This window comes from Colobus angolensis, unplaced genomic scaffold (genome assembly GCF_000951035.1).
Source record: "Colobus angolensis palliatus isolate OR3802 unplaced genomic scaffold, Cang.pa_1.0 Scaffold107, whole genome shotgun sequence".
NCBI classification, from domain to species: domain Eukaryota; kingdom Metazoa; phylum Chordata; class Mammalia; order Primates; family Cercopithecidae; genus Colobus; species Colobus angolensis.
Genome location: NW_012111697.1, coordinates 1425191 through 1436733, shown reverse-complemented (window position 1 = coordinate 1436733; position 11543 = coordinate 1425191). Strand labels below are relative to the sequence as shown.

Genomic DNA, 11543 nt, shown 5'->3' with positions numbered 1-11543 from the left:
TTTTATATCTGGAAGCACTATTTGAAATCATAACAGCTGTGATGCTAAATGGCTGTCTTAGGACATCCCCACATCTCATAAGCGAGTCCTGTGGATGATAGCGAAAAATCTGACATGGTCTATGCTTGAGCAGTTGGCAAGTACTGTAAATGTCCATTCTAAAGCACTTTTCAATCTGTCAGATTTCATTATCCCATGAGTTGAGACACGTCATCTGTTTTAAGGATAAGTACATGTCATCTCTGTACACAAAGGTATGTGAGCACATGAAAATAGGTACATAACACCTGCACACATGAGGAGGGCTGTGTGCATCTGTGCACACACACATAGGTGCCTGTCATCTTTGCACATAAGGAGAGATGTGTGCCATCTGGGATCACTTGAGGCCATGAATTTGAGACCAGCCTGGGCAACATAGCAAAACCCCATCTCTACTAAAAAGACAAAAATTAGCCCGGCGTGGTGACGCACGCCTGTAGTCCCAGCTACTCGGGAGGCTGAGGCAGGAGAATGGTGTGAACCTGCAAGGCAGAGGTTGCAATGAGCCGAGATTGTGCCACAGCACTCCAGCCTAGGTGACAGAGTGAGACTCCTCCCCCCCCAAAAAAAAAAAAATCAAAAACCATGGTGTTTGTGAGGTATGTGACACCAGTCTTTACCAAGGCAGTGTGATGGGTTTTGGAGACAGAACAGAGGGGTGTTGGCAGCTAGCATTGAACCCAGCTCAACCTCCAGTCCTCATCTAGGGAGGATTGACAGTAAATATTTCATAGAGTTGTTATGAGGATTAAGTAAACCAGCATGAAAAGGAGCTAGCATAGTGCCTGGCACATAGGAGGCACAAAATAAGTGTTTTCTAGTGTGTCCATCCAATAATAATTTGCTACATAGGAGCCTGTTGTTGGTTTCCAATACCATTCTCCAATAACAGGAGCCGGCCCCCTACAGAAGTGGCTGATTCTAGGGCTGGGGCAGGAAATATACATGGTGAGCCTGGAACATCTTGCAGTGCCAGAAAGTAAGGAAGTCCTCAGAAAGTCAAGCAATTGAGGAGGTGTGTCTCAGTCAGCTGAGGCTGCCATCACAAAATACCATAGACTTGAGGGTGTAAACAACACAACTTTGTTTCTCATAGTCTAGAGGCTGGAAAGTCCAAGATCAAGGTGCTGGTGAGGTAAATTTTACTCTGAAGCCTCTTCTCTTGGCTTGGAGGTAGCTGCAGTCTCCCCATGTGCTCACATGATCTCTTCTTTGTGCACTTGTTGGGGAGTCGGTGTGGGGAGAGACCGAGATCTCCAGCGTGTCTTCATATAAGGGTATTAATCCCATCCTAAGTGCCTCACCCCATGACCTCATCTAAACCCTGGTTACCTCCCAAAGACCCCATCTCCAAATACCATCACATGTGGGGCTTCAACATATGCATTTGGGGAGACATAAACATTCCATCCATAAGATTATATCAAAGGGCCACAGGAGCCAAATGAAAGTGCCCCCACTGCCCAAAGCTGGAACTATTTGAGTGGCAAAACAAATAACGTAGTATTGGATTATAACCAGTATGAGATGAATATCCATGAGTCCCTACAGATTTTAATAAATGATGGAATAAATGGCAGAGAAGAGGCAAATCTCCCACGCGGAACTCCGAATAATTGACAGTCTGCCCTCAGGCTAGAGAGCTATACTCCCTGATTCTTAACCGTGGGCTACACATAGTGACTTCCTTTCGAAGCGTAGAATATGGAGGAGAAGAAAGAGTAACTTTATGGTAGAGAAACCTGACAAAGACTAGCAGGTGATCGAAGTCCACATCAGCAGTCATAAACCGTGTTGATAGCAAGTATCCTTGATAAGATAAGATGAAAATGGCCCTTTACCCTTTGGTCTTCCTCCTGAGAACTCATAACCCCAGTCTAAGAAAAACACCAAATTCCAACAGAGCAGTATTTTGTAAAATACCTACCTAAGACTCCTCAAAACTGTCAAGGTCATCAAAACAAGGAAAGTCAGACAAAGTATCACAATCTAAAGCAGCAGTCCCCAACCTTTTTGGCACCAGGGACCAATTTCATGGAAGACAGTTTTTCCATGGATGGGAGGCAGCAGGAGAGGAGAGATCATTTCGCGATGCAACTGTCCTACCTCAGATCATCAGGCATTAGAGTCTCATAAGGAGCATGCAACCGAGAGCCTTCGCATGCACGGTTCACAATAGGGTTCGCGCTCCTGTGAGATTCTAATGCCGCTGCTGATAAGACAGGAGGCAGAGCCCAGGCTTACCCACCACTCACCTCCTCCTGGGCAGCCCAGTTCCTAACAGGTCTGTGGCTCAGGAAATAGGGACACCTGGTCTAGAGGATCCTAAGGAGACATGATGACTAAATGTGATGTGGTATCCTAGATGGGATCCTGGAACAGAAGGAGGATATTAGAAACTAAGGAAATCCAGATTTAAAGTATGGGCAATATTTAATAATGGACTTCAGTTAATGATAACGTATCAATATATCTTCATTAACTATAACAAATATATGAATGTAAGGTGTGAGTAATAAGTGAAACTGGGAAATCTATACTGCCTTCCCAATTTTTTATAAATCTTAAGTTGTTTGAGTTGTGCACAGTGCCTGTAATCCCAGCACTTTGGGAGGCTGAGGCGGGAGGATTGCTTGAGGTCAAGAGTTTGAGACCAGCCTGGCCAACATAGTGAGGCCCCATCCCTACAAAAAAAAAAAATTAAAAATTAGCCAAGCATGGTGGTATGTGCCTGTGGTCCCAGCTACTTGGAAGGCTGAGGTGGGAGGACGGCTTGAGCCTGGAAGGTGGAGGCTGCAGTGAGCTGCAATAGCGCCATCACACTCCAGCCTGGGCAACAGACCAAGACCTTGTCTCTTACAATAATTAATTAAAAATAAAACAGTTCTGAGAAATTTTTTAAAGTATTTGGGATGCATTGTAGTCTTAACATTAACCTAAAACAGTACTGTTTTAAAACATTAACAACCCAGGCCAGATTTTAGCCAAGTGGGTAAAGAAGAACGCAGCAGAAGAGCCTCAGGCTCCACTCCGTCCCTCAGTCCACGAGTGGTGACTGTGCTTCTGCTGGGCAAACCCAAATTATGCAGGGAAATGGAGCAGAGAGGGAGAGTAGATCTACAGGAGCTCCTCCAGGAGGAGAGAGGGGTAGAAAGAAGGAAGGGGAGGTGGAGGGGTCCACTTTGAGACTGTAGGGTGACGGAGAAGCCCGGGACACCATCTTTGGGCCTAGTAGGGGAAGTCCCATCCTCAGCTGAAGGTCCACACACCAGGTCAACCCCTGGAAGTCACAAGACTGAGCTGAGAAGGAAATGAAAAGCTTCCCAGACAGAGGGACGTGGTTGTCCCTGGCACTTATTCTCTCGTTCTCTTTCATCTGTCTCAGTCAATAAATGTTGATTGAATTCCTGCTCTGAGCCAGGCCTGGTCCCAAGTTCTGGGAGTTCTGTGAGGACCAAGCCAAGGGGCTGGCGGGGGGGCAGCAGGGAGCTGGTGCCCAACAGATGAGACAGGGCCGAGGAGACACAGCCAGGCTGGGTGGGCTTGTGGTCTAGAATCCCTGTGCTTAGCGTCAGGAATCTGCGTCCACTCCTAGGCTGCCGTGACTGCTCCTTTTTCATCTTATTTTTCGTTTAGATTCCCACAGTAATAATCAGTTCTTGTGTCAGCCTCAACTGGGATTCATATTGACTTGGATTTGGCAGGTAGAGTCACCAGTCTATTTGCATAAATGTTGGGGTTTTGTCTGGAAGAGGAAGGTGGGGTTGTTGTTTTTCCTTTGCAGAGGTTTCTGGGGGAAAACTGAGGTGCAGAAGAAACTGGGATTTGGGGAAAGACAAGTGCTGTTTTGTAGTCCTTACAAAGAGAGTGACTTTCCCCCCACCTCCGTGAATGATCCCCTGTCCCTTCAGCCAAATGGAAACTGGAGTGAACACAGAAACCACTTTGATGCCTCTAGGAAGTGATTCTTGTAAAAACCAAGAATCAGTGCCCTTGGCATAGGGGTATCAACTTTATGAAGGAGGAGCTGAAGCGGAGGCTCCACTGAGGCCCTCAGGAGACTTTGGGGGCCTTAGATAGGAATGGCCTGGGTACATTACGGGGGGCGCCCAGGAACTCACTAAGGCCGGGCACCCTTAGAAACACTCCATGGTGGAGATCGGAGCATTTGTTCTATTACAGTGAAAAGGATCCAACTGCACCCATAGGTGGGAAGCCCTGGGCCAACGTGAGAGCCAAAAGAGCAAATGAAACATTCCAGCTTAATCTTGGTTAGAACGATAGATGAAACTAAAAGTCGCAGCAGCCAGAACGGCTTGTGAGATCAGAGTGTGTCTAGGGCAGAGGGAAGTGGGAGAGGGAAGGAGTAAGATTCTTCCTTCTAGGGTGAGGGAGGTGGAGGACGACCAAGAAAAGCTGGAAATGCCCACCTCATTCTGATGTGCCATCTGGTGAGCCATTTCCTCCCAGTTCCATGTACCCAAATCCTTCCCATTCCCCAAACTGCAGTCTCAGTCCTGGCCTGTGCATATAATTTGTTCTTATGGAGAAGATTCTCTCTCTGTCTCTCTCTCTCTCTGTCTGTCTGTCTGTCTCTCTCTCTCTCTCTCTCTCTCTCTCTCTCTCTCTGTGGTTGTGTGTGTGTATGTGTGTTTGTATGTGTGTGTGTGCATGCTTTAGAGACAGGGTCTTGCTCTGTCACTCAGGCTGGAGTGCAGTGACACCATCATGGCCTGCTACTACAGCCTTGATCTCCTGGGCTTACGAGTTAAGAAAGCCCCCTGTTTCAGTCTCCCTAGTAGCTGGGACTACAGTTGTGGACCACCATGCCTGGCTAATTTTTCAATTTTTTTGTAAAGACAGGGTCTCACTGTGTTGCCAGGCTGGTCCTGAATTCCTAGGCTCAAGTGATCCTCCCACCTAAGCCCCACAAAATGCTGGGATTACAGGTGTGAGCCACTGCGCTTGGCAAGACTCTGTTGTATATATGTATTACTGTGCTATGTACCTATGAGACTTTAGAAAACACAGCCAGGGAAATGGGTCCCTCCAACCTGAATGTGGGATCTAGGAGGCACACAATGACCTCCGCTACAATCCACCTCTTGCGTCACTCGGATCCACTTCTTACTTACACTTAGTAAGTTAATCCCATCAGTGAACAGCTTCTCCGGGATCCTGGATGGCCTCCTTTCCTGGAGAAGCCTGCAAGAGGACAGCTAGTGGGATGAAGGATGAACGGCAGCCCCTACTGCTACAGCTGACCTCAAAGCTATAGCTGGTTTTCATCGTCTGCCTCCCTTACTACCCATTCTAGGTTCCCTCACCCTTGGCTAGCACACCTCTCCTGGTCTAAGTAGTTCACCTGTGGGGTGACCCACACCTTCATCTCTGAGAAATGTGCATGCTTTGTTACCGTGTCCTTCTCAAGCCTTGGCTGCTGCACCTGTTCATTTACCGTCAAAATTGGGCAGGAGATCGTATCTGTAAAAGAAGTAGAGGAAGAATAAACCAGAGGCTAATGAGATGGTTACCTACAAGAGGTATATGAGAACTGGTGGAAACAGTGGGAGAGTTGCCAGATGCGGTGGCTCACATCTGTAATCCCAGCACTTTGGGAGGCCAAGGCAAGAGGATCACTTGAGGCCAGGAGTTTGGGACCAGCCTGGCCAACAAAGCAAGACCTTGTATCTACAAAACATATTTAAAAATCAGCTGGGCGCGGTGGTGCACCTGGAAGACACCATCTTAATCAAGTGATCACAGTTCACATCACCAGCCATAAAACACGGAGACATCACAGACCCCCTGCTGCAATGTACCAAGAAGTGCACAGTCTCACTCCCATGGCATTCTTACCAAATACACAGTCTCAATCTGATCATGAGGAAATATCGTAGAAACTCAAGCTGAGGAACATTCTGTGAAATATCTGCCAGTACTGTTCAAAAATATCATCATGAAAAATGAAGAAAGGCTGAGAAACTGCTCCATAGTGGAGGAGACGAAGGGGACACGACAACAATGCTCCATAGGCTGCTAGAATGGATTCTGGAACAGAAAGGACATCAGTGGGAAAATGAGAAAATCAGATGGGATCTGTAAGTCTGTTAATAGTATTGTGTCAATGTTATTTTCTTTAATTTTTTGTTTGTCTTTTTTTTTCTCTGGTGGGTTTGGGTTTTTTGGTTCTGTTTATTTGTTTGTTTGAGTCAGGGTCCTGCTCTGTTGCCCAGGCTGGAGTGCAGTGGGGCAATCGTGGCTCTCCTGGGTTCAAGTGATCCTCCCACCTCAACCACCCAAGTAGCTGGGGCTACAGGCATGTGCCACCACACCTGGCTAATTTTTAAAATTTTTATAGATACGGGGTTTTACTATGTTGCCCAGGCTGGTCTCAAACTCCCAGGCTCAAACAGTCCTCCTGCCTCAGCCTTCCAAAGTGCCGGGATTACGGGTATGAGCCACTGCACCTGGCCAATGTTATTTTCCTGCTTTTGATCATTGTTCCATGGTAAGATCAGCTTTTGCTGGGAGTGGGAAATGGACGTAGCCTTGTGCTGAAGAGACAGGCACGCCCCCCACCTCAGCACACTGTACTAGGTAGGGTTATACGTAGCACTGGTTACCACGGCAGAGAACAGGAGATAAGTCTTCCAAGACACGCAAGACAATATGAAACAATTCTCTAATGAGTACCCAACACCTGCCCCAGGGTTCTCACAGAGATTAGCAAGCAAGTTGCTCCCCCATGAGACAGGAATCTGCCACAAGGAGGTTACTTAATCTTGACTTCAGAGTCAAAAAAGATACGTGAAACAATTGATAGAGTTGATTGCATAAGTACTCAAATCTTCTGGGTAGAAAAATACACCATAAATAAAATTAGCCACAAATGGGAAACAAGAAATATTTGCAACCTATACCAAAGTATAAATAGCCTTATTGTACAAGAAACTCTTAAAAACCAAAAATCAAAAGATGAACACAATTTTTAAAAGGGCAAAAGACATGAGCAAACATTTCACAAAGAAATACCAATGGTCTGAGACGAAAAAATATGATCTCATCACACAAATGCAAATTAAATCAATGAGATAGTATATTTTATCTATCTGATTATAAATCACCAAAAAAAGTGTTAACACCTGGTGTGAGAGAGAAGGTAAGGAAACTGGCACTTCCATATATGGTCAGTTGGAAAGTAATTTGATAAAATCTTCCTGGAAGGACACTTGACAATTTGCAATAAAAACCCTCAAAATGTGCGTACCTTTTGACCTAGCCATTCCAATTCAGTCATTTATTCTAGGAAAATTATTATACATGCAAAGATACAAGGAAGTGAATTATATTGTTGTTTACAATAGCAGAATGAGAGGTTCTATCTAAATGTCCAAGTGAAGGAACCCCAGACAACAGTGACCAAATCCTCAAAATCAACAAGAAGAAATGAAGAGATGTTTGAAAGAAAAGATTTGCCTAAGGTGGTTAATTGCCTTAAAGTGAAAGGATTATGGCGGAGTCTATTACTGAATTTGTTTTTGTTTTTTTTATCCCTTGAGGAAATCATGACTAAATGTCTTGTTGGATGGATTACACTGTAATTTGACCATTAGTGCATAAAACTCTATCCACCCCCACCTGATCTCAGGTATGGATGAAAAATATTCTCCTCTGGGCTGTCTGTTACTTGAACAAAACCAAGATTAATTACTTGTGTCCCTTCTTTCAGAAAGAGATACACACTTAGCTTTGAATGAAATATACATATGTTTCTAGTTGCCAGCTCTTAAGTAATTCTGAAGTAAGAGTTTTATGCTTTTAAGTTAAAAGCATAAAAGGTTTTAAGTTAAAACCATCTTAAGTTAAAAGTTTTAAGTTAAATACATTGATCTTCAGATCAATTTTATGAGATTCACTCTTCTATACAAATTAAATTGATACCAAATCTTACATAGAATTTTCTTCTTTTTAATAACGACTGATGACGGTTCCAGGCAGGGGTCTGGGGAGTGCAGCAGCCATGGCCAGCCACCTTGTGCTCAACAATGGCTCCAATGGCGCCAAGATGCCATCCTGGGGCTGGGCACCTGGAAGTCCCCTCCAGGCCAGGTGACTGAGGCCGTGAAGGTGGCCATCAACGTCGGGTACTGCCACATTGACTGTGCCCACGTGTACCAGAATGAGAATAAGGTGGGGGTGGCCATTCAGGAGAAGCTCAGGGAGCAGGTGAAGTGCGAGGAGCTCTTCATCATTAGTAAGCTGTGGTGCACGTACCATGGGAAGGGCCTGGCGAAAGGAGCCTGCTAGAAGACCCTCAGCGGCCTGAAGCTGGACTACCTGTACCTCTACCTTATTCACTGGCTGACTGGCTTTAAGCCTGGGAAGGAATTTTTCCCATTGGATGAGTCAGGCAATGTGGTTCCCAGTGACACCAACATTCTGGACACATGGGCGGCCATGGAAGAGCTGGTAGATGAAGGGCTGGTGAAAGCTATTGGCATCTCCAACTTCAACCATCTCCAGGTGGAGAGGCTCTTAAACAAACCTGGCTTAAAATGTAAGCCTGTAGTTAACCAGATTGAGTGCCACCTGTACCTCACTCAGAAGAAGTTAATCCAGTACTGCCAGCCCAAAAGGCATCGTGGTGACCACCTACAGCCCCCTTGGTACTCCCGACAGGCCCTGGGCCAACCCTGAGGAAATTCCCTCCTGGGGGATCCCAGGATCAAGGCGATTGCAGCCAACCACAATAAAAAAATAAAAAAAATAAAAAAAATAAAAAAAAAAACCAGCCCAGGTCCTGATCTGGTTCCCCATGCAGAGGAACTTGGTGGTGATCCTCAAGTCTGTGACACCAGAACTCATTGCTGACAACTTTAAGGTCTTTGAGTTTGAACCGAGCAGCCAGGGTATGACCACCTTACTCAGCTACAACAGGAAATGGAGGGTCTGTGTCTTGGTGAGGTGTGCCTCCTACAAGGATTACCCCTTCCATGGAGAGTTTTGAAGCTGTGGATGGCTGCTTGTCCCTAAGTGACCTATACCTGTGTTTCCTGCCTCATTTTTTTCCTTGCAAATGTAGTATGGCCTGTGTCACTCAGCAGTGGGATAGCAACCTGTAGAGTGGCCAGCGAGGGCGTGTCTAGCTTGATGTTGGATCTGAAGAGCCCTGTCAGTAGAGTAGAAGTCTCTTCCAGTTTGTTTTGTCCTCCTTTTTGCCCCTCTGGGGAAAGCACAACCTGAATACCCTTTTCTGACCAAAGAGAAGCAAAATCTACCAGGTCAAAATAGTGCCACTAACAGTTGAGTTTTGGCTGCTTGGAACTGTAATCCTTTCAGCAAGACTTCTCTTTGCCTCAGATAAAAAGTATTTTTGTGGAAAAAAAATAAGGACCAACACAGTGAAATATATGTTAAAATATAAAACATTTTTTAAAAAAGAGCTTCTTATTACAAAAAGTGTGAACAACTTTATGATAGTAACAAAAGCTTCTATTTTAAAAAGCCCTTTGTATTTATAGAAAGCATATATTTACATGTATTCTTTGTAACACTATATTAGAATGTTGTGGACTCAGAAACTTGCAAAAAATCCAAAATTATAAATACCATAGAAAATCATCATAAAAAGTTGCAGACAGGTAAAAATATGATGTTCATGGATGTTCACAGATCAACAGATAAAATATAGTATATACACACAATAGAATACTATGCAACCTTAAAAAGGAAGGAGATCCCATCACATGCCACAACCTGGATAAACCTTGAATAAAATAAGCCAGGTATAAAAGGACAAATACCAAACAATTTCAGTATAGAAGGTATTAACACAGTCAAATTCACAGAGGCAGTAGAATGGTGGTTACCAGGGTCTGGGACAGGAGAGAAATGGGGAATCGTTTAGTGGGTACAGAGTTTCAGTTCTGCAAGATGAAAAGGTTCTGGAGTTCTGCTTCACAGCAATGTAAATACACTTAACACTACTGAACTGTATACCTAAAAATAGCTAAGATGGTACATTTTATGGTATGTTTTTACCGCTATCAGATGAATGAATGAGTGAATAGCTTTAGTTAAAAAAAAAAGGTTACAGGTGATGCTGAGTTCTGTGGCTAATAGAGGAGCTATTCGTTCATTCATTTCTGATAGCCATAATCCATCTTCTGTGTGACAGGCACTTTGCTGAATGTTGGAGTTAAATGATAATTAAGAAATGACCCCATTTGTCAAAGTGTTTTCCATCTAGTTGGAGAGAGAGAGAAGTAACAGTGTAAGGAATGTTCCACGTAGTGGGAATAAGTACTGGGTGCCGGGAAAATACAAAGTGGGGGTGTTTCATGTGGTCTTGGAGTGGGGGAAGGAGTAGTAGGGTGGTCACTCGCGTCTTCTTGCTGGAGTACTGAAGGTGAGTAGCAGCTAGCCAGGCAAACGTGCGGAATGAAAGACCAGGTGAAGGCATAGTGAGGACACCAGGGGCAGGGAAAGCCTTGGTGTGACCAGGGTTTGGGATTGGAAAGGTCTCATGGGATTGAGGAGACTGGAGGCAGAGGCCTTGTCAAGAAGTTTGGATCTTGAGATCAATAAGAAGTCATGAAAGCTTTTAAGGAGGGGGATCATATATCCACATTTGCATCTTAAAAGGATTATTCTGGCTTCTATGGTGAGAAACAGTTTGGAGGAGAGCAAGACTGGAGACAGCAGTATTAGTAAAGAATTAACAGTAAGGAAGTGACCGGCGGCCCTCGAAGTAGGCTGAGAAATGAATGAGAGAAGAAACAATGAGTTAGACAACTTTCTCTAGAAGTGTAGCTTTGAGCAGGAAGAGATAGCAAGATGGCTGCAGGACAATCTGGAGCCTAAAGTTGTGTGTGTGAACGTGTGTGTTCGAGTGGGAGGGACAGGCATGTTTAAACACAGACAGGGAGGACAGAGTCGAGCTGTATCCTAAGGGCATGGGAGGAAACCAGATCTCACTCAATAGAGCTTACTTTAGCTTGGGAGGAAGAGAGAGGGCAGGACTCTACTCTTTATTTTAATAATAGGGAAAGAAACAGATGGATTTAAGTGTAAGTTTATAGGTTTGCCATTAGAAAGTTAAGGGGTTTCTATATCATGGGTTTTGCTCTGTAAAACAGAAGGACAGTTCATCCTGGAGGAGGAAATGGAGAGATGGTGGTTTACAGAGAGAGTTAAGTGTGAAATGAGAGCTAAAAAGAATAGTAGAAAGAATGAGCTGACGCTGGGCCAGTCATGGTGACTGACACCTATAATCCCAGCACTTTGGGAGGCTGAGGCGGGCAGATCACTTGAGGTCAGGAGTTTGAGACCAGCCTGGCCAACTTGGTAAAACCCTGTCTCTACTAAAAATACAAAATTTATCCCAGTGTGGTGGCAGGCACCTGTAATCCCAGCTACTTGGGAGGCTGAGGCAGGAGAATCACTTGAACCCAGGAGGCAGAGTTTGCAGTGAGCAGAGATCATGCCACTGCACTCCA

At 44.8% G+C, this 11543-nt stretch overlaps 1 pseudogene across 1 annotated transcript; it reads left to right on the top strand.

Annotated features, from left to right (window-relative positions):
- Positions 1-8065: 8065 nt before the first annotated feature.
- LOC105515551 lies at positions 8066-9423 on the top strand (annotated as a pseudogene). The gene is made up of 2 exons (XR_001002346.1): positions 8066-8803; positions 8835-9423. The product of XR_001002346.1 is annotated as an aldose reductase-like (transcript).
- The last annotated feature ends 2120 nt before the right edge of the window (positions 9424-11543 follow it).